The 22,798-nt window shown below is 36.3% G+C and overlaps 1 long non-coding RNA gene across 1 annotated transcript in view; it reads left to right on the top strand.

Moving 5' to 3' along the window:
• The window catches only part of LOC103105500 (uncharacterized), a 123,661-nt gene extending 101,090 nt beyond the window's left edge, over positions 1–22,571 (top strand). Inside the window, exon 4 of the long non-coding RNA XR_008913046.1 lies at positions 22,296–22,571. This is a non-coding gene — a long non-coding RNA (uncharacterized LOC103105500). The remainder of the gene's footprint in view (positions 1–22,295) is intronic.
• The last annotated feature ends 227 nt before the right edge of the window (positions 22,572–22,798 follow it).

Here is a 22,798-nt window from a genome sequence, read left to right as displayed (position 1 = left end):
TAGCCAATCTGCTAGGTGTGAGGTGATACCTCAGAGTTGTTTTGATTTGCATCTCTCTGATTATAAGAGATTTAGAACACTTTTTCATGTACTTATTAATAGTTTTGATTTCTTTATCTGAAAACTGCCTATTCATGTCTCTTGCCCATTTATCAATTGGAGAATGGCTTGATTTTTTATATAATTGATTTAGCTCTTTGTAAATTTGAGTAATTAAACTTTTGTCAGAGGTTTTTATGAGATTTCCCAATTTGTTGCTTCCCTTCTGATTTTGGTTACATTTGGTTTTGTTTGTACAAAAGCTTTTTAATTTGATGTAGTCAAAATTATTTATTTTACATTTTGTGACTCTTTCTAAGTCTTGCTTGGTTTTAAAGTCTTTCCTTTCCCAAATGTCTGACATGTATACTATTCTGTATTTGCCTAATTTACGTATAGTTTCCTTCTTTATGTTCAAGTCATTCGCCCATTTTGAATTTATCTTGGTGTAGGGTGTGAGGTTGATCCAAACCTAATATCTCCCACACTGTCTTCCAATTTTCCCAGCAGTTTTTATCGAATAGTGGATTTTTGTCCCCAAAGTTGGGATCTTTGGGTTTATCATATACCGTCTTGCTGAGGTCACTTGCCCCAAGTCTATTCCATTGATCCTCCTTTCTGTCTCTTAGCCAGTACCAAATTGTTTTGATACCAAACTGCTACGTTGTAATATAGTTTGAGATATGGCACTGCAAGGCCCCCTTCCTTTGTATTTTTTTTTCATTATTTCCCTGGATATCCTTGATCCTTTGTTCTTCCAAATTAACTTTGTTATGTTTTTTTCTAAATCAGTAAAGAAATTTTTAGGAAGTTCAATGGGTATGGCACTAAATAGATAAATAACTTTGGGTAGGATGTTCATTTTTATTATATTGGCTCGTCCTACCCATGAACTACCCATGAGCAGTTAATGTTCTTCCAATTGTTCAAGTCTAGTTTTAGTTGTGTGGAGAGTGTTTTGTAGTTGTGTTCATATAGTTCCTGTGTTTGTCTCGGGAGATAGATTCCTAGGTATTTTGTTTTGTCTAAGGTGATTTTGAATGGGATTTCTCTTTCTAGTTTTTGCTGCTGAGCTGTGTTGGAAATATATAGAAATGCTGATAACTTATGCGGGTTTATTTTGTATCCTGCAACTTTGCTAAAGTTGTTGATTATTTCAATTAGCTTTTTGGTTGAATCTCTAGGATTCTTTAAGTAGACCATCATGTCATCCACAAAGAGCAATAACTTGGTCTCCTCCTTGCCTATTTTAATGCCTTCAATTTCTTTTTCTTCTCTAATTGCTACTGCTAGTGTTTCTAGTACAATATCAAATAACAGAGGTGATAATGGGCATCCTTGTTTCACTCCTGATCTTATTGGGAATGCATCTAGTTTATGCCCATTGCAGATGATATTAGTTGATGGTTTTAGATATATACTGTTTATTATTTTTAGGAATGACCCTTCTATTCCTATGCTTTCTAGTGTTTTGAATAGGAATGAGTGTTGTATTTTATCAAAGGCTTTTCTGCATCTATTGAGATAATCATGTGGTTCTTGTTGGTTTGCTTGTTGATGTGGTCAATTATGTGGATAGTTTTCCTAATGTTGAACCAGCCCTGCATCCCTGGTATAAATCCTACTTGATCATGGTGGATCTCTTAGATCCATAGAGGGAGCTCTTTGCTTATTATGTCAAATAGTTTGTATAGTATTGGGATTAACTGTTCTCTGAATGTTTGATAGAATTCACTTGTGAATCCATCAGGCTCTGGGGATTTTTTCTTAGGGAGTTCTTTGATGGCCTGTTGGATTTCATCTTCTGATATGAGATTATTTAAGAATTCTATTTCTTCTTCTGTTAGTCTAGGCAATTTATATTTTTGTATATATTCATCCATATCACCTAGATTGGTATATTTATTGCCATATAATAGGGCAAAGTAATTTTTAATGATTGCCTTAATTTCCTCTTCATTGGAGGTGATGTCCCCCTTTTCATCTTTGATGCTGTTAATTTGCTTTTCTTCTTTCCTTTTTAATTAGATTGACCAGTACTTTGTCTATTTTGTTTGTTTTTTCAAAGTGCCAGCTTCTAGTCTTATTTATTAGTTTAATAGTTCTATCACTTTCAATTTTATTAATTTCTCCCTTAATTTTTAGGATCTCTAGTTTGGTTTTCTTCTGGGGGTCTTTAATTTGTTTTCTTTCAAGTTTTTTTATTTACATTTCCAATTCATTGATCTTTGCCCTCACTAGTTTGTTAATATATGCACTCAGGGATATGAATTTACCTCTGATTACTGCTTTGGCTGAATCCCAAAAGGTTTGAAAGGATGTCTCACCATTGTCATTTTCCTCAATGAAATTATTAATTGTTTCTATGATTTCTTCTCTAACTGCTTTTGGAGTATCATATTATTAAATTTCCAATTAATTTTTGATTTGGTTTTCCATGTACCCTTGCTGATCATTATTTTTATTGCCTTGTTATCTGAAAAGGCTGCATTTATTATTTCTGCTTTTCTGCATTTGTATGCCATGTTTCTGTGACCTAGTATATGGTCAATCTTTGTGAATATGCCATGTGGTGCTGAGAAGAAGGTGTATTCCTTTTTGTCCCTATTTATTTTTCTTTATATGTCTATTAACTCTAATTTTTTCTAAGATTTCATTCACTTCTTTTACCTCTTTCTTATTTATTTTTTGATTTGATTTATCTAAATTTGATAGTGGTTGGTTCAAATATTCCACTAATATGATTTTACTGTCTATTTCTTCCTTCAATTCTCCTAGTTTCTCCATTAGAAATGTGGGTGCTATATTATTTGGTGCATACATGTTGATTAGTGATATTTCCTTATTATCTAAAGTCCCTTTTAACAAAATATAATTACCTTCCCTATCCCTTTTAATCAGGTCTATTTTTGCTTTGGCTTTGTCAGATAGCATGATTGCAACTCTTGCCTTCTTTCTATCAGTTGAGGCCCAGAAGGTTTTACTCCATTCTTTAATTCTGACCTTGTGAGTATCTACCCAGCTCATGTGTGTTTCTTGAAGACAACATATGGTAAGCTTTTGGATTCTAATACATTCTGCTTTTTGTCTATGTTTAATGGGTGAGTTCATCCCATTCACGTTCAAAGTTATGATTGTCATTTGTGGACTCCTTGGCATTTTGATATCCTCCCCTAACTCTGACCTTTCTTCTTTAGCTATAACCTTTTAAGTCAATGATTTACTTTAAATCAGTCCCCCTTGTCCCCTCCCTTGATATATTTCCCTTTCTAGCCCCTCCTTTTTTGTTCCCTCCCCCTCCCCCCTATCCTTCCTTCCCTTTTTGTCTTCCCTCCCACCCTTCCCCCCTTGGTTTTCCCTTCTCCCTTTCCCTGTTGGATAAGATAGAATTCAAGATCCCAATGGATCTGGATGCTCTTCCCTCTCAGAGTTGATTTCACTGAGAGTAAGTTTAAGTAAAAACTCTCTTCCTCGCCTCCTTATAGGAGTTGTCTTCCCCTTCCCTTCCCATGTGTATCTTTGTGTGAGAAAGATTATTCTATTTAGGTCCCCCCCCCCATTTCTTGGAGTATATCTTAGTACCATCAATGATTCCTCCCTCCTTTTTCCTTTCTATCCCCGCCTTTCTCCATATCATCTTGATGCCCCAAATGTTCACTATTTCTAAAGTCTTAGTTTCTCACCTCCGAGTACACATTGTTGGCATAAGCCAGCTAGATGCCATAGACAACAAGACCCATTTATTTGTGTAACAATTTATGTCTTTCACACTCACAGGCCAAAATTGTTTCTTTACAACTTGGAAAATAACCATCACATAAACTCTTATAAACACTTATAAACTCTCATTTTTTTTGGCTTGACAAAATATATTCCACTCCTCTTCAAAATGATATTTTAGTTCTAAGCAACAACACTGAACAATCTCAGCATTCTATCATTCATATCTTGGGAGTTCCTATAATTGTGTCAGTCAGTTTGATTGTCAACAATAATGATTTTCTATAGAGGTCTGGTTTCTGATATAATAAGTGATATTGTCCTTATGAGGACATGTTCTAAAATTAGTTTTTTGACTGCAAGAAATATTGCTTATTACTTGGTCAGGCCTTTCCCCTAAAGTTTTCCATTAAATTTGTCATGATCAATCTAGATTTAAGTCCTTTAGTTTCATACATTATAGGTATTAATCCCATTCAGAGATAAACAATATGATGGCCACATACCCAGAATACTACTGTCCCAGATGAGGTTTAAAGCAGTCACAATCTCCAACTTGACATTTTTCTTTTGGGAGAAACATTTTTACATTTTAAAACTTTACCTTCCATTCTAGAATCAGTACTGTGTATATGGGTTCCGAGGCAGAAGATCAGTAAGGTATAGGCATGACTGAAAAAATGACTAAACAACAACAAAATTGTGAGACATTTTAAACTTCATTAAGCCTCAGTTTCATCACCTGTAAAATAGGAGTAGTAATATTTTTAATATTTACTGTTACATATTAGCAGGGCTGTCATAGGGATCCAGTGAAGTCCTTATTATTCAATTGTGAGTGAGTTAGTATTATGATTTTCCCCAGTGGAGTTAACTCATTGTAAATAGAGCATAACGTAAAGTATTGTTAGAAAATTCAGAATCATCCAACTTCATAAAGATTAGCAATATGGAAGAATGACGTACGACCCAGGTGGTTCAGAAAATCTTCTTGTCAAATGCTATAAAATAGGAAGCCAAGAAATAATTAAAAAGATAAAGTAAGATCAAAATGTTAAAGTCAGTCTAGAAGGGGAACTTTGTCCACAGAGGGTTGGTGAATCATGTCTTTGAGACAAATTGGTTTAATTACCTAGTGTGATGGCTTCATTGGCAATGATTACTCATATTGAGTAACAACTGAGGCTCACTAAATTATTCCTTTATCACTCCCGACCTCATTTTGTTGCCCCCGGAGATCCCAGATGTGTATCTCTAACTTGTTCATAGAAATGAATCAAATCACTTCATACAATACATTCTTTTTGGCTAGGGTCATTTTTTTCTACCGCTCTAATCTGGCTTGTAGAGACTGATCTGGCAGGAAGAAAAGCATGCATGTAGCTTGCTCTCTATGTATTTCTGTTACAGATTCAAGATTAATTCCTTGTCTCGTCTTCCTAAATCCATTTTATTTTGATTACGATAAAAAGACCTTTGTACAAGGTACAAAATGTAATCTAGAAATCACTTTGATGTTATTTTATCCCGCAAGCTGTCCTGCTTCTGATTGTCTAAGGGACGTGGATGTCCAGTGTTTTATTTCACTTTTGTCTTTCTGTTTGGTTCCACTATGGAGACCTCTCTAATTACCTCCTCCATTCCATCAGTCCCCTTAGACTATGAGCCTATTCCATAGAAGCAAAGAGCTGAGTACTCTTATTCCTAGCTTTTTATAGAGTGAAAATGATGGCTGAGTTTGGAGGAAAGTAGTATTTGAATCCATAGTTGTGAATACATGTCCATTGAACACTGGAGTTGATGGCCCAATTCTATATCTTTGTCCAAGATTGTCTGGTCCCATTGCAAGGAGACCTTTAACCTTCAGGTTGACTTTATAGGATTTTATGGGATGCAGCCTATAAGTGGATTAGTTAGATATGGTAGTTCCCCCTTGCCATATGCTCTACTTAACCAGAGCGATAATGAATCAATCTAGTATGCAGGATATCAGAGCATATGCCTTATAGTTAACTTTTTTTTCAGATACATTAAATTTGGAGATTAAGTGAGATCTTTGAGGAGAGACTTCCGAATATAAGACTTTATCAGGGAAGAAGCATGGACATATCAATTCCACTGAGGGAAAAGAGCAGACCTGGGTCAGGTTATTGAGGAATTCCTATAACTGACAGGGATCAGATCTTTGGCAGATTCCAAGTAACCAAATTTTGTTATTTACTAGATAATAAACTTGTTTTTTTTCCCCCTGCAGAGAGAGTGTAGGTGCTAATGATGTCCTGTAAATTCAGGTGCCCTGAGGCAAAGCTCTAGTGAACCCTTCTTAGCTATGGCTTGCTACAAAAGTCTTTTCTAATGATATACAATCTCCATTGTGCCTTTTAGTCTGAAACTTTTGCAGAATACTTTGTTTGCCATGTTCCTCCCCTTTCTTCCTGCTCTGGTTTTGCATGATCACTTTTAAAAGTTCATCCTGAGGGACCTCAAGCTTCTGATCTTTAACTTTAGTTTTAGAGGAGGTCGAGCTGGGTGAATGTTGCTAGTCTGGCACCAGGAAGCAAGAAAGAGCAACATCTTGGCAGGAGATGAGAGTTTTTCCTACTCTTTGGAACTGAAAGTCTTCTAGGTGTAGTTAGAAAGAAAACGAATTATTTTTCTTTTCCAGAATGAGAAAATGAGATTATGAAGTGATTTGACATTTTAGGGCTAAGGACTCGTAACTTTCTTTAAGTCAATATGATTGAACAGTCAAGTTAAAGAAATCTATATTCCTATTATATTACTCTTAGTCACTGTTCAAAAAAAGCTGCCAGAAGCTATAACTTAATAAGATAGGAGACACACCACTACTTAGAGTTTGACCTGAAAATGCTCTTTGAAAATACAGAAGTGACAGGAAACCTGATGGGGTATTGTATCTGTCTCAGAAAAAGACTATGTCCAAAGCTAATGGATTATGCTAAGAGGGGGAGAAGGAAAGGAGTGATAAGACTTGCTAGGAATTTCTTCAAAACCTGTTTTTAAACTAAAAACTAATAGAGTGGCCATAAAGCACAGAGAAACATGGATATCCACCAAAGGGATCGATTTAATAACCTTGTGAATGTTTTGTAATTGATGCCACAATTTTATCTTAACATTTGTGGAAATCCAGCTGTCAAAACGACTTTTGGCTATACATTGTAACTTTGACATCAAAGTGGTACAGAAAGCACATTTTCTTTTCTTTTTCACAAAATAACGCCCCTTTCTCTGGTCAGAAATCCCAGTTTCCCAAGAAACCTTGAATTAGTACAACTTTCATTCTGTGATATGACATCCTTACAGGTATCAGCATTGTGACTTTTCAGAGGGAGAAAACAAGAAAACAAAGAATTCTAGTGATTTGCTCTAGATAATGGCTGGACATGGCATGGTGTATGAAGAATGGGGGGAAGGGCCAGCCCATCTCCTGCCCCTCATTGAAAATCTCAGTTGTATGCTACCACCTACAGGTGTTTATCTCTTTTACTGATCCAAGGTCTTTGTCTATGATTATATAGCTAATATCTGTCTGAGGCAGGGTTTTGACCTGGAGGTCTTCATGTCTTGGGGGCCAACACTACTTAGTGGCATCTATCTATTGATTCCTATATTTGTATCTACATCTACTCTATCTCTATTTCTAACTGCCTCTATCTCTTATCATTTATGTCTATCTATATGGTAGCTAAATGGCATAGTGGATAGCATGCTGGACCTGGAGTCATGAAGACTGGTGTTCAAATTCTACCTCAGATACTTATTAGCTCTGTGATCCTGAGCAAATCACTTAACCTCTGGCTTTCTTAATTTCCCCAATATATAAAATTAGAATAATAATTGTATTTTGAGAAGAAAGTGAAATAATAGTCTTTATAGATCTTAAATAAGTATTATTATTACTATTATTAATAATAAGTTATTTATTAATCTATTTAATAATAGAATTTCACATTTCTATACTGGTTTACAGCTTACAAAGTACTTTTCTCATAAAGACCTTGTGGGCCTTAGACACTCTTTAGCTGTATGATCCTGGGCAGGTCACTTCACTCTAATTGCCTAGACCTTACTGCTCTTTTGCCTTGTAAACAGTACTTAGTATTATTGATTCTAAAAAAGCAGAAGGAAAAGGTTAAGAAAGGGTCAGCAATAAAAAACTATCGTTTCCTTTTATAAATGAGGAAATAGACACAGAAAAACAAAGTGACTTGACCAGGGTCACACAGCTTTTAAGGATCGAGAATGGGAATTTGAATCCACTTCTTTCCTGACCACATGTCCAATGCTTTCATTAATTATGTTATTTATGATGAATGCATTCATATATATATATATATACATATATATTAATTATATAATGTATTTCCATTGCTTCTCTTATTGACCTCCTATTTATAGGGTCCTGACCTAGATTTCAGGGAAGGATAAGGGAGAGAGAGGAGAAGGCAAATAAAACATAATCCCTGCCCTTAATAAATGTATAATCCAGTTGGGAAGGGCCCAATACAGAAATAATTAGAATGCAAGATTGAGTTTCAGAGAATGGGATGAGTAATGTGGAGAAAGTGTTCACTGGAGGAAGAGCTCACTCCTGGCTGAGAAGATCCTAGTCTTACTGACAACTCAAAGGAGCTTGCCATATTCCTTTGATGTCCTTGGAAGTTCCACAGTGTCTTCCAAGAAGTGGTAAGTGCTGGTAAATATTTAACAGCTGACTCTGACACAGAAAATGTACTCAAACACATTTTCAAGCTTAATCCTCATTATTAACAGTTCTTAATTCTAGAAAACGACAAAATAATAAAGCAAGTCTTGATTTGTGGTACAGTTTTTTCCCTCTCTTTTCTGCAGTGTAAGTGCTTGTACTGAAAATTTCACAAATCACTTTCCTGAGAGCCCTTTTGAGCTGACTCCACCACAGTCCTACTTCCTGGCATGTTACCATTTCATGGCAGTTAAGAAAGGACAGTTTGACTTTGACCAGAGATGATATTATCCCACTTTCCTTCCTTTTCCTTTTATCCCTCTAAGTTCTGATCTTTTCATATTTGAAGACATTTCTCCCCATCCTATTTTCTCCTCTAAATCACAGTATCCACAACACAGCTATGATCATTTGTATCCATTGAATGCTGCTTTATCATCACCATTTACCATTCCACTAATTGGAAAGGAACATTGCTGGGAACAACTATCTCAGGTCAGCTTTGGTAAGCTTTTAATTAGATGGTATTTCCCTCTACTTTAGGAGATTGAACTCATTGGTGTTCAATTAGAGAAATTAGTTGACAATTAGGAGCAGTGCATTGCAGACTCATAAAGGCAACCTCCCTGTGATGGAGAATTAGGTTGTATGGCGGAATAATTCAACCAAGCCCATTTCCCCCATCAATAATAACCCCACATTGAGCCAGTGTTTAGTTTAAGAATAAAACAACATTTTGAAGAACTAAATGGGTCTGTTTTTTGTTCTGGGGCAAAAGCAAAGTATGAAGTAGATGCAGAATGGAAGGGACTCCATGGAGCAAACTCTGATGTTCCTGGATGGTCTTGCTTATAATCTTCTGGTATCTAGGCTTAATATGAGACATCCATAGGTCATCAATAATGAGATACTCATAGGCATGAAATGTTAAAAGGGAGGGGGAGAGACAAGGAGAGACAGAGACAGAGATAGAGAAGGAGAGAGGAGGGGGAGAGAGACAGAGAGACAGAGATTTACTTGGCTGTATTTACATGATTGATATGACTGTATTACGATGATTACAATGTAATACATGGCTATATTGCAATGGTTTACGTGAGAAGGATATTTAATAAAGACAGGCATTGAGAACTTTGTATTCATTAAGCATTCGTGAAGCTCCTCTGCTCGTGGTAGTTGCTCACTTTTTTTTCCCCACCAGTTAGAGATCAAACAACTTTTTTTTTTTAATCCTTACCTTCTGTCTTGGAGTCATGGCTTCAAGGCAGAAGAGTGGTAAGGGCTAGGCAATGGGGGTCAAGTGACTTGCCCAGGGTCACACAGCTAGGAAGTGTCTGAGGCCAGATTTGAACCTAGAACCTCCCATCTCAATTCACTGAGCCACCCAGCTGCCCCCTCAAACAACTCTTAGAGACACTTGAGACTGCTTTTACACAGGCTAAGATAGCGATGCCAGCAGCCTGAACTTTAGTCCTCTTATGCAGCCAAAACTCAAGGATGGTCTCAGTGTCTTTTCAGGAAAAAATAGGTCAGTTTCCATAGGGGAAGGAATTAGAATATGGCTCCCATCACATTGGCATAATAGCTTTCCTTCTATCAGAGCTCACTCTGATTCTTCTTAGCTTCCTTGGTGTACCTGACCTCATCTGTTTTGTGTACTTGCCTTTATTACTTTCTTGATACTTCTTTGGTCCTGATCCCACCAACTACTACTTTAATCTTGATTGATTTGTTTAGACTTAGGATTTCATCATGTAAAAGATTAAAGATATAGAAACTCCATGCAGATCGTCCACTAGTCTGTAACTAAGGAGTCTAAGAAAGATGCCCAGGGCAATGAGAAATTCAGCAACTTGAATTAATATCTATTGAATTCTTTTCTTTTTTCCCCCCTAAACCCTTTCCTTCTTAGTGACAACTCTAAGACAGGGTTAGGTAAATGGGGTAAAGTGACTTGCCTAGGGTCACAAAGCTGAAAGTGTCTGAGGCCAGATTTACACCCAGATCCTACTGACACCTGGCCTGACTCTATGCACTGTGCCACCTAGTTGTCCCTTGAATTCAATTTTTCCTGACTATAAGGCTGTCTGTCTATCCTCTGAGCCACATTTTCCTTCTGGTTTAAGCCTTATTTCCTGGAGCTCAATCAGGCACATTTATGGACTCAGTATTTTGCATATACATTTAATAGCACTTGGGTTACATTTCAAAGGAATATGTAGTCATTGTAGTTTTTCCTATTGGGGTGGCAGAGTACGGATGCAAACAAGAGAGGAAGGACCAAAGCCATTTGCACCAGGAACTTGCTATTTATCTGATGGTTTCCGATATTTAAAAATGAAATCTAATAGGGTATTAATGTCACACCCTTCAGGAAGGGACTAACATAACATTTGACATTTGAAAATTACTAATACGTCTCTCTAAAGAAAAAGTCCCTTTCTTTTTATTTTTCTATATATTTTGGGAACTTAGTATATTTTAGAAATAAGAATGGAAAAATTTTCTATCTAAATAAGATTTATTAACAGATTAGGGAGAAATTGAGTCAGTGTATCACACTAAGAAAAATATATCTGGATAGTTTGTTTTTTCCCTCTCTCATTAGTTGAGATTGTTGTGAGGATCAAATGAAGAAAAGTACATAAAGTGCTAGGTGGCACAGTGGATAGAGTACTAGGCCTGGAGTTAGGGAGATGAGTTCAAATCTGCTCTCAGACACCTACTAGTGACGTGACCCTGGCCAAGCCACTGGACCTTATTTGTCTCAGTTTCCTCATCTGTAAAATGAACTGGAGAAGAAAATGAGAAACCAGTCCAATGTCCTTGCCAAGAAAATCTGAGATGGGGTCACAAAGAACCAGACATGACTGAAACCATTTAACAACAAATATAATAACATTCCAAAGAGCTATCTAAAAGTCAACTATCATTCTTCTTATATTTTGTCCATATGTTTTGATATCTCCCTTCCCTTTCCTAAGTAGCCATCTCATGTAACAAATAACATTTTTTAAGGAGAAAAACAGAAAGAAGAGAAAAAATCAGCAAATTGAAAAAGTCTGAAAATATATGCAGTATTTTCCTTCTCCTACTACTGCGAAGGAGAGAAGGGGTGTTTTCTAATATTTATTCTTGGGACCATCTTTATTCTTTGTAATTTTGCCAGCTATTATTATATTTGGTTTTATCATCATTGATATACTATGAGATCTTAATTTCAGTTTCTCCTTAGATAACCCATGCAAACAACTCTGATAGCCTGAAAAAAAGCAGCCTTTCCTGAAGAAAGGTGAGAAATTAAATAGTGAGAACTTGAAACTTGTTAATTAATAAGAGCCATCCCAGGGAGGGAGTGCCTGGAGTTCTCTGGGTAATTCTTTTTGGGTACTCCAGGGGCATCATTTGAGTAATGAGAACATTCTTAGCTACTTCTGACCTGTGTGGTGGCCAAGCTCTGAAAGGACTTTGTCATTTTGGTATACATAATAATCTGAATTGCTTTTGGTCTTTCCCTTGCTTGTGACAGCTGGGTATTGTGGGAACCACTCCAACATGGAGCATAACATGGCAAGCTGACTCTTGGGTTCCTAGTTATCTTTTCTGCTTTGTAAGTTCTATCCTGAATAGGTGAATAACCATTGTTGTAGTGGGCATATACAGGACTGTAACTGAACTTGTGAGTCTGGAAAATCCAGAGGATCTAGGTCCAATGAGTGGCATGAGAAACTTCTGCATCAGATATGACTGTGTCATGCTCTGATAGGCACTAGGTATCAAAGCCCAGATTGTAGCAAAAATTATGTTAAATTGCTGAATACTTTTAAGTCAATTTGTCATTGTAGACTATGAGTTCTTTATGCTTGGGATTTTTTTTTTTGTGTGTGGAAGAGAAAAAATACCTATGCCAGATATGATCCATATTTTTCATAGGACCTTTCTACTTTCCCTCTTTAGGGAAACCTACCCGTGAGCCCCAAATTGAAGCTTTAACCACTTTTCCCCCAGTGGACCAGGAAAGAATTTTAATGAGCTTGCAGATATGAGATATCCTTAGTGTTTACTTAGAAGTCAGGTTTTTTTGGAGCATCTATATGGCTCTGTGAATTGAGAGCCAGATCTAGAGATGGGAGGTCCTGGGTTCAAATGTGACCTCAGACATTTCTTTAGCTATGTGATGCTGGGCAAGTCACTTAACCCCCATTGCCTACCCTTTAATGCTTTCTTATACCTACTATCAATTCTAAGACAGAAGGTATAGGTTTAAAAAAATAGTCAGACTTTCCCAGGATTGAACCATGCCCAAGCTGCATGCCTGGGTCCTGAGTATGGGATCCCCTTTGTGGAGGAGTAAGTGGTGTAGTCCTTAAGCCCTCACAAGCCCAGAAACATTTCCTTAATTGAGGATAAGCAAATATAGCTTTCAATAAAATTGCAAATTCATCTCATAATGTGATTTTTATTCTACTGCCATTTATTACATTATTATCAAGATGATATTAATAAGCGTAGGGATGACTAGCTGAAGTTCAATTTTTTCTGGGAGATGTGATTCTTACGTTATCTCTGTGTATCCTATTTTCAAGGTCATTTATTTTGTCTCTGGTGGAATTCACGTGATTTGTTAACATTCTTGTCTTTTGCTTCTACTAAATTTGCCCATAATATCAGCATTTTTGTGCTCTAAATCATCTATTCTCACTCCCACAGCTTCTTCTGAGAGGTTCTTCATCATGTATTCAATATTTCCTTCTCTGCTTTTTTGTATTTTTAAATTCTACATTGAGGACTACATTTTTTGTCCTAAATTATTTTCTTCTTTCATGACTTTTATTTCTCTTTTGAACTATTCTGAAAGTTTTTCCTGTTGTTTTATGACCTTTGGGGAGTCTTGGAAGTATCTACCATTTTTCCATTAAACTGTCTTTCATCAGGTAATAGTGGTTCATACTATCATCATTGTTCATTGTGCTTGGTTTCTCTTTGAGGTGCTACATATTTACCCTTTGGTTGGTAGCTTCTTTGCTTCTGGACTAGCTTCTTATTCAGTCATTTTTGGATTTGGTACTTAACACAGTTTTTAATCACTTAATGATTTCTTTTTGATTGATGTTTCATCATAAAAAATATTCCCAGTCATATCCTTTTGGGCACTTCTCTTTCTCCAATTGGACACAGTCCTGATTCTTAACTTCTGGTGCCTTTAGCTCTACAGGATTAAGGAATGGGAAAATACTAGCCAGATTTATGCTCTGAGTAACATCTTAATATCCATGGGAGAGGATTTGTCCCAGGTGAATCTCCAGGTGTCTTTCTATTAGGTTTTAATCTCAACTAACTTGATATTAAAAAAACCCCCAAACTCTTACCTTTTATTTTAGAATTAATACTATGTATTAGTTCTAAGACAGAAGAGAGGTAAAGACTTGCCTGGGTAAAGGTAAAGACACAGCTAGATCTGAGGTCAGATTTGAACCTAGGTCTAGCTCTCAATCTACTGAGCCACCTAGCTGCCCCCCCTACTTACTTGTGATCAAGTGTTGTGTTAGCCCTGCTTTCTACCCTTCTTTGAGACTTATCCCTCTCCTAATTCCCCCCCTCCCTTTGAATGTATAGACTCAGTATCTGTTGCTTTTTGAGGTGTCTGCTTTGAGAATAGGGGAATGACAGATTTTGAACCCTAGAGAATCCCTACAGCCGAAACCTGATTTTTAAGCTTGTCAGATTGCTTATTCTTCTGTTTCACTGTGGTGGGGTTGTGGACTTAAATGCAAGAAGGAATACTGAATGAGATTTCTCAATATGAAAGTTCCACAGAATTAATAGGTTTTATACTTTGTTTGTGATGGAGGTGTTGGTTGACTTTAATAACTCACTATCTGGCATATAACTCCTTTCTGGTTTCAGATCTAAAAGAATTTGTAGCAAATTTTGGCCATTTTCCTTTTCACATATTTGACTAATTAAAGTTCTTTGGTCTAATAAAGTATTTTGTGAGTGGGTAGTTCCAATTTTCAACTTTGAGATTACATTTCTTTCTCTTTTTTTTCCCTTCACTTTCACTGGGATATGAACCCCACAGTTGAATTTATTTACTCTAACTCCAGTGAATCAATTTTCTCATTGAGGTGGGTATTTCCCTCCAACAGTGCAGATCACAATCCCTTTATTCCATTTGACCACCCTGTGACATGTGTCTGTGCTCTTCGGTAAGTTTGCCATAAGTGGTTCACATGTGCTGGGGAAACTTCTTTGAGTTCTCTTGGCAAGGAAAGGATACATGTGGGATGTGTAGCCAGCCCATCATGTGTCTTTTGTTCTTGTTCAATGATGGAGGCATCCTTTATTCCGCTTTTCCTCTGTAATTCTTTGTTTATATAATGGATTTTACTTTGTTTACACCCACAAGTTGTTTCTCATTGTCAGCTTTGGATATCCATGACTCAGATATATATCACTAGAAGAATATTAGTGTTATAAAGATGTGACTTTGTTTAAGAGAGAAACTTGGGAATATTAAGACAACCTTGCAATTTTGCAATGGCAATCTAGTCCATCCTTCTTTTCAATTCTGGGTTAAATTTATTTTTTATTTGTAGTGTTTGTCTACAGAATGTCTGTCCGTCAAACTACATCTCATAGTATGGACAACAGACACTCTGCATCCTCTTGGTTTTTTCTACATAGAGATTAAGGCTAACTAGTTTGAGAGATTCGTGTATCTCTCTAAAAATGTAAAACAAAGACAATTTCCTTTCCTTCAAATTCCTAGTGTTAGGGACAGCTAGATGGTTCAGTATATAGAGAGCTAGCCCTGGAGACAGGAGGTCCTGTATTCAAATTTGACCTCAGAAACTTCCTACCTGTGTGACCCTCAGGAAGTCACGACCCTCATTGCCTAGCCCTTACCACTCTTCTGCCTTGGAACCAATACTTAGTACTGATTCTAAGACAAAAGGTAAGAATTTTAAAAAGTTCCTGGTATCAACTGATTAGGGAGACAAAATTCTATAGCTGAATTCACATAGTTCACAATATCTTAGTGGTTAGAGGCTATATAGCCCTTACTTGATGGAACATGGATTCATAGAATCCTAAAAACATCTACTCTGTCTCTTATGAAAAGCATGGGTTTTCTTTACAAACTCTCTGATAAATCACCCTCTAGGTTTAAATACTTTGGAAGTCTAAGAAGGCATTATGGTGTGGTGGAAAATATGCCAGATTTAGATATAGATACCCGATTTAGAATCGGATTCATTCCCTTATTACCTTTGTGACCTTGGGCAAGTTATTCAACCATGAGGTACCATATTCAATCATAGGATAGTGGTTGGGTTATGTAAGGGCAAAAAGGTTGGACTAGATTATATTTTTAAAATAGGATCGCCAGGAGTTTATGTTAATTCCAAAGAGGTTTATTCATAATTTATTAAAAAATATAGAAAAAATGAAGTAGGAAATCAGAGAGAGGATAGGGTAAGATATCTAGCCTAAGCACTAAGTATTTTACTCCTGGCTTCTGGTTCAACCTGGGCAGGGAGAGTTAGTCCTTAGGTCTTGGCAAAGTTGAAGACCTGGGGAAGTCTTTCCTGAGGCTAGTCTCTTCAGAAAATCCAATATGAAAGGAGTCAGCCTTTCACTCAATATGTCTCAGGTTTAGTCAACAGATTCTCCATTCCAAAGAAAGAAAGAACTGTCAATAGAACTGCACTCAGGAAGTTGTTACTCCCTTTTAAAGACACTTTCTTTTGCATCACTTCCTGTGGCTTCCCCTAATTCTACATCTACCAATCACAGTTGAAGTCCTGCTTTAGGACTGCCCAGGAGTCAGTCAGTTGATTCTGATTCATCACCCATGATTACACATGTGGGTCACAGACCTCCCCCACTCAAGTGTGAATGGGGTGTTTATACATTTGGTGATTAAATCTAAAACTGGGCAGATCTTTCCACTCAACTTTAAGTAAGGTGTTTATACTTTTGGTGATTAAATCTAAAAATAGGCATGGGGTACAATTTAATCTTTATAATCAGGGGAGAGTTAATTATTTTCATTTTTACAATCAGGGGAGAGTTCAATTTAATCTTCACAGGTACTGGGCTTAGAGTCAGGATGACCTGGGTTCAAACCCCATTTCTGACATTTACTAGCTGGGTGATCCTAGGGAAATCACTTAAACTTTCTGTATCTAAATTTCCTCATGTGTAAAATAAAGGAGTTGGACCTCATGGTCTCTAAGATCCTTTCCAATTCTAAAACAATGATCTCATTTATTGCTTCTCTGGACCTTAGTTTCCTTCTGTAGAAAAGTAAGACATTGGACTAAATTACCTCTAAGGTACTTTTCAGCTTTAAATGTATGAATTCAATACTTTACAAGCATGTTTTTAAAGCAGCATGTTTCTTTTTTGGGAAACTTTTTTGGGAAAGTGTTAAAAAATTCTTGCTAATGTTGAACCAAAAATTGCCTTCTTGTAACTTTCATCCATTGGTCTAAGTTTGCCTCTCGGGGGCCATAGGAAATAAACATAATCCTTTTCCCCATGACATCCTTTCACATAGCTGAAGATGGCTATCACATTTTCCTGAAGTCTTCTCTTTTCTAGGCTAAACATCCTCAGGACCTCCAGCTGTTCTTCGCAAGAAATGGTTTTGCATCAACTCATTATTCTGGTACCTCTCCTCTGGTCATGCTCTAATTTGTCAGTGCCTTTCAAGACAGAGAAAAAAATGAGCAATTTCCATGGAGTTAAAGATTCTCAAACTCCCAAAGTTTTCTTGACAAGGAGGATACAAGAATAATGTGACTAGAATATCGCCATCTGTGAGCTTTATATTTAATGGAGTAAAGCATGATCTTTACTAGATGGAGTCAATTAATTAAACTATGATAAGCTCCATGGGTTTAGCTATTGCAGAGTCTTAGTTTTCTTCTGTAAAAACTAGGGTAAAGGACGACCAATTTGCCCCTAATTTGTTCTTGATTAAAAGGGGAAATCAAATAGGAAATATTTTGGAATATTAACTGTGGAATGAAGTGAAACATTTGCATCTAAAAAGAAAATTACTGTATAAGTGTTGGCCTGATAACAGTAAAGGGGATATGAAGGGCTTAAGTACAATTAATCAAGGCCATACTTGACCTGGAATCTTTTTTATACCCTACCTGATAAAGGGCTGGCCAGCCTTCTCTCAAAGATTACCCTTTGATGAGGAACTACCTCTAGAGGCAACTCATTTCATTTTGGAGGAACTACTGGCCAGGAACCTACAGTTAACATATTGAGCAAGGTTCAACTTCTTAGCAACTTCCAATGAGTGATCCATGTTCTTCCCCCTGGGGCTAGGCAGTCTAAGGATAACTGATATGATGATCCTTTATATACCTGAAGATAGTTATTATGGTCCAGATAAATGGTTTCTCTGTGTTAAATATTCTCAGATACTTCAACTGATTCTTTTTTTTTTAAACCCTTACCTTCTGTCTTGGAGTCAATACTGTGTATTGGCTCCAAGGCAGAAGAGTGGTAAGGGCTAGGCAATGGAGGTCAAGTGACTTGCCCAGGGTCACACAGCTGGGAAGTGGCTTAGGTCAGATTTGAACCTAGGACCTCCCGTCTCTAAGTCTGGCTCTCAATCCACTGAGCTACCCATCTGCCCCCCTGATTCTTATATGGTATAATGTCCAGACCTCTCACCATCCTGGTCACTTTCTTCTAGACTTTAGTTTTTCAATTTCCTTCCTAAAATGTGACCTGTAGAATGCAACAAATCTGTAATTGAATAAGGGTAGACAGCTGTATAATGATTATCTCATTCATTCTAAACACTGGGATTTTTTTTAATACTATGTAAGAACACATTTTTGGGAAAACAAGCCACAAGTTTGATTCATATTGAAAATTCACTCCACTAAGATTCCCTCAGGATGTTTTCACATGAACAGTTCTCTAGCTGTGCCACTCCATTCATTATTTTGGTGGTTGATTTCTTGAACCCAACTTAAAGATTTTTCATCTATTTATTAATCTTCATCTTTTTTAAATTTGAGGGACAATAACTGCATCTTTTCAACCAAACAACCATCCAACAGTTAAGTGCCCATTATGCTTGTGATTACCAAACCCAATGAAATTTTTCAGTTCTTAACCTCCTTCAATTCAACTCAGCTTCCTATAATTAAATACCTCTTTGGCTGCCTTGTACCATTAGACATTGTTCACTACTTTTTCCATCCAGGCTTTCTCTTAGCTTCCAAGACACTGTAGTTTCCTAGTTCTCCTCCTACCTATCAGTCTGTTTCCTTTTCTAGCTTCTCATCCTTTTCCTGACCACTTAAAGGTAATATTTCCCAAGATCCTGTTTTTGGCTTTCCTTTCTTCTCTCTCTTTTTTTCTCCCTTGGGCTTCTTATCATTCATAAATCTTAGTGCCAGAAAGGAGGGTTCAACCCTGTCATTTAGAAGGTAAGGAAGATGACTTTAATAACATATAGTAAGTAAAAGTTTTAGGATTTATACCTAAGTCTTTTGACTCCCAGTCCAGGATTATTCCCAATTTATGACTCTTCCATGGCATCTCTATGTAGATGAATCCCAAATCTATGTATCCAGTACTCACTTCTTTACAAAGTCTGCAGCTATGTCTTCAGCTGATTATAGAACATTTCTACATATAAAATACTAATCCTAGCTGACATGTTTGGATGAGATTAAATGAGATAATTTAAGCAAAGCACTTATGAAACTATCAAGTATTATGTAAGTGTCCCTTATTATTATCATTGCTATATATGAATATGCCCCTCAGATTTGGTAATATAAATTTGGCCACATTTTTCTGGCCCTATTTCTGAAATGAGATATTTTGAAGATGCGCTTCCATTCACCTTAATTACTCATTCCTTTTATCTATCTCTAGCATATGCTTTAGAATCATCATAATGAGGTTTTACATTATTTTTAAAAGTTAAGGTAATAATTGAACCACTTGCTATATAGTTATTCCCCAAACCAGCACTTAATCCTGATAACTTTCTTTTTTATTTTTTAAACCCTTACTTTCCATTTTAGAATTAATATTGTGTATTGGTTCTAAGGCAGAAGAGGAGTAAGGGCTAGGCAATGAAGGTTAAAGTGACTTGGCCAGGGTCACACAGTAAGGAAGTCTCTAAGAACAGATCTGAATGGAGGACCTCCTATCTCTCAATCCACTGATCCACCTTCTAAGTGTCCCTGATAACTTTCTTTTTATCTAAATGATTCACTTACTAGAGACACTTGCAACAAAGTGCTTTCTGGGTAACTCATTTGTTTCTCAAAATAACTCTGGAAGGTATTGGAAGACTATTATTATTATCCTTATTTTGCAGAGGAGGGAACTGAGGTTCAATAAGATTAGACCTTTAAAGACTCAGGGTCATACAGTAGGTATTGGAGATGGAATTTGAGTTCCAGCCTTCTGACTTAAAATGCAGTGCGCTTTCCATTATATATACATGTGAGTGAGTACATTGGTAGAAAAATAGTTTTTGTCAAAAGCCGACATTCACTTTATTTGTTCCCAGGAGAGTATGTATGTATGAGAGCAGTTGTAGATCTAATTAAATAAATGAAAACACAAACTCATTATATATCTTGCTTGTTTATTACAACTCTTCTCCATTTATAATGAACTAATCATTCATTCCTAATCATAGCAAGGAGTTCATAACTTTAATTAATTCTTTAACTGACACATTCAATTAGCACCAAAAAATCTAAAACTCCACTTGACTTTCTTTCTTAATGAAGAGCAAACTAGGAGCAACTTGGTCATACTTTGCTCTTATTAATTCAGACTCCATGAGTTCCCATCATTAACACAGCCTCCAATATAATTGCAAAAGACGACAGGTAATTCTTAATTACTAAAATGTTCTAAATCATTCTTTTTCTCTTAAAAAGACAAATCAAAACACTCAATAGTTTTCAAATATTTTTGCTAAAGGAAAACCAGGCAGAGAGAAGGCAAAAATAGGAAAGGATGGTGAGATAGTTGAGCTTTGTACTATATATTATATTCTGGTGTATCAGAAAGTCTTGTCTACCTTTTGTCCTAAAAGAACTGTGGATTTCTCTCTCCATATCCTTGTCATGCCATTCTTGCTGCTAGAGCACCATCATTCCTCTTCTCTCATTGTCAAAGGAACTGTCCATCAACCTCTACCTTCTTTGTGAAACCTTTCTTGATTACTCAATATTACCATATTCCATTTCTCTTTTGAACTAGCAATTAAATTATGTGACCCTCTTTTGGAAGGATAACTTGCCTGGTTATCTTTTTTGTTAACCTTTACCTTCTGTCTTAGAATAAATCCTGATTATTGGTTCTCAGCAGAAGAGCGGTAAGGGCTATGCAGTTGGGGTTAAGTGACTTCCTCAGGGTCACACAGCTTAGAACTGTCTGAGGTTATATTTGAGTCCAGAACCTCCCATCTCCAGGTATGGCACTCTATCTACTGAGCTGCTCCCATCCTGGTTATATTTTGATGCTTATGTACTGCTTCCTCATCTAGACTCCAAATTCCAGCTATGTTAGGGGGATGGGAAGTATCTATAAAATAAATATATTCCATTAACTACCTCATATGGTTATAATGAAGACCAAGTGAAATTATGGTTAAAATATATTTAATAATCATAAAGCCTTGTATAAATATTTTTAACTTTTAAAATTAAGTTATTAAGAGAAAAGTTTGTGCAGAACCCTTTTGCCTAACTGAAGGGAATAAGGGAGAAAATAAGGGAATAAGGGAAATTTATACAATTTATACTATGTTCTAGGTGCTGTGCCAAGCACTTTTACACATACTCTCTTATTTGATCCTCAACAGCGACCTTGTGAGAGGGATGCTATTATTATTCCCATTTTATAGTGGAGGAAACTAAGGCAAACAAAGGTCAAGTTATTTGCCCAAGGTCACAGTTAGTAAATGTCAGAAGGAAGATTTGAACTCAAGTCTTTCTGACTCCAGAACCAGTGCTTTCATTGTATTATTAGCCGTAGCTGAGCATATAAAATCATTATTATATTTAGTTTTGCTCACTATATTTTATAAGGAAAACACAAATTGAAGAGCATTCAAAGAAGAAAAACAGATAAATGGGAGGAAGAAAAAAGTGCTCCCATTTATTAAAAAAAAATCTGTGAACTCTACATGAAAAAATGCATTTTTTGACTCAGATGCTTCTCTCTTGAGTTTCAACAAATGGTCCTAAAATCTCAAGAGTCTGTAAAAAGACAGTCTGGCACATAACCTTTCAGAATCTTTTTAGATTCTTATTTGGACTTTTTTTCTTTACTTTCAACTTTTTGATTGGATCTATTATTTCTCTCAGGTTTCCTTTCCCCTCTAAGTCTTACCTTCCTACCTATCTTTTATTTCTCTTGCTCTCCCAAATATTACCTGAAATGAGCACTGGAATGTTACCCATTGTTATTCTTATAAACTTGTTTAAACCTTATTATATTTTGACCTTTCTAACCCATCTTGAAGGTCATGCTGTATTCTCTCTTTATCCATTACAATGGTCTTTGGTCTAAAGCAATTGCAATCTGATCTGGCCAAATGTTATCTAGACTCCCAGAATGCCCCTGGTTAATTGGGTAGTTTGATAATTCAAATCAAATCTACCAGAAACAGGAGGTAGAAGACTGAATCTGTTTGCCAAGGATTTGCTTTCTTTCCCAAAAAAGTAGAATCCTTGAATATCAGTGCTAGAAAGAACTTTAAGGATCTCATTCTAAACCTCTTATTTTACAGATGAAGACACTGAAAAGGGAAGAGGCATGCCCAGGATGATGCAGCAAATCAGTGGCAGAGTGGATTTTTGAACTCATGATTCTTAATCTACGTTCTCATCTCTATTCTGTTATTTACTTACTGCTTTTTACCAAATACCTAAAAAAATAATAAAAAAGAAAGAGTAACAATCCTATGGGTGAAAGCCGTTAGCATTTTTCAGAATCCAATTTTGGAATTCTGTTGGAGTTTGGGATGCAAAATTCTATAGTCTGTTATAACTAATAGGATATTTATGAGAAAATCAATAAAAATATTAAAATCTATCTACTTGGTTCATTATTTAGAAAAATAGCCATCAGAAGATTGGGGTACCATAGGGCTGCTATTTCCCTGGGTGCTTTTGTCAGTGTTGAGTCTAGGTGAGGTAAGCAGAAGCTAGTGGTAAAAGTTTTCAGTTTTTCTAGACTCTTTAGGGATAGTAGTTGGCATATGGGAATTCTAAAAATAAAATTCATTTTTTA

The sequence above is a fragment of the Monodelphis domestica genome, chromosome 1, assembly GCF_027887165.1.
Source record: "Monodelphis domestica isolate mMonDom1 chromosome 1, mMonDom1.pri, whole genome shotgun sequence".
In the NCBI taxonomy this organism is placed as follows: domain Eukaryota; kingdom Metazoa; phylum Chordata; class Mammalia; order Didelphimorphia; family Didelphidae; genus Monodelphis; species Monodelphis domestica.
Note: the sequence above shows the minus strand (reverse complement) of the source record. Positions and strands in the feature narration are given on the sequence as shown.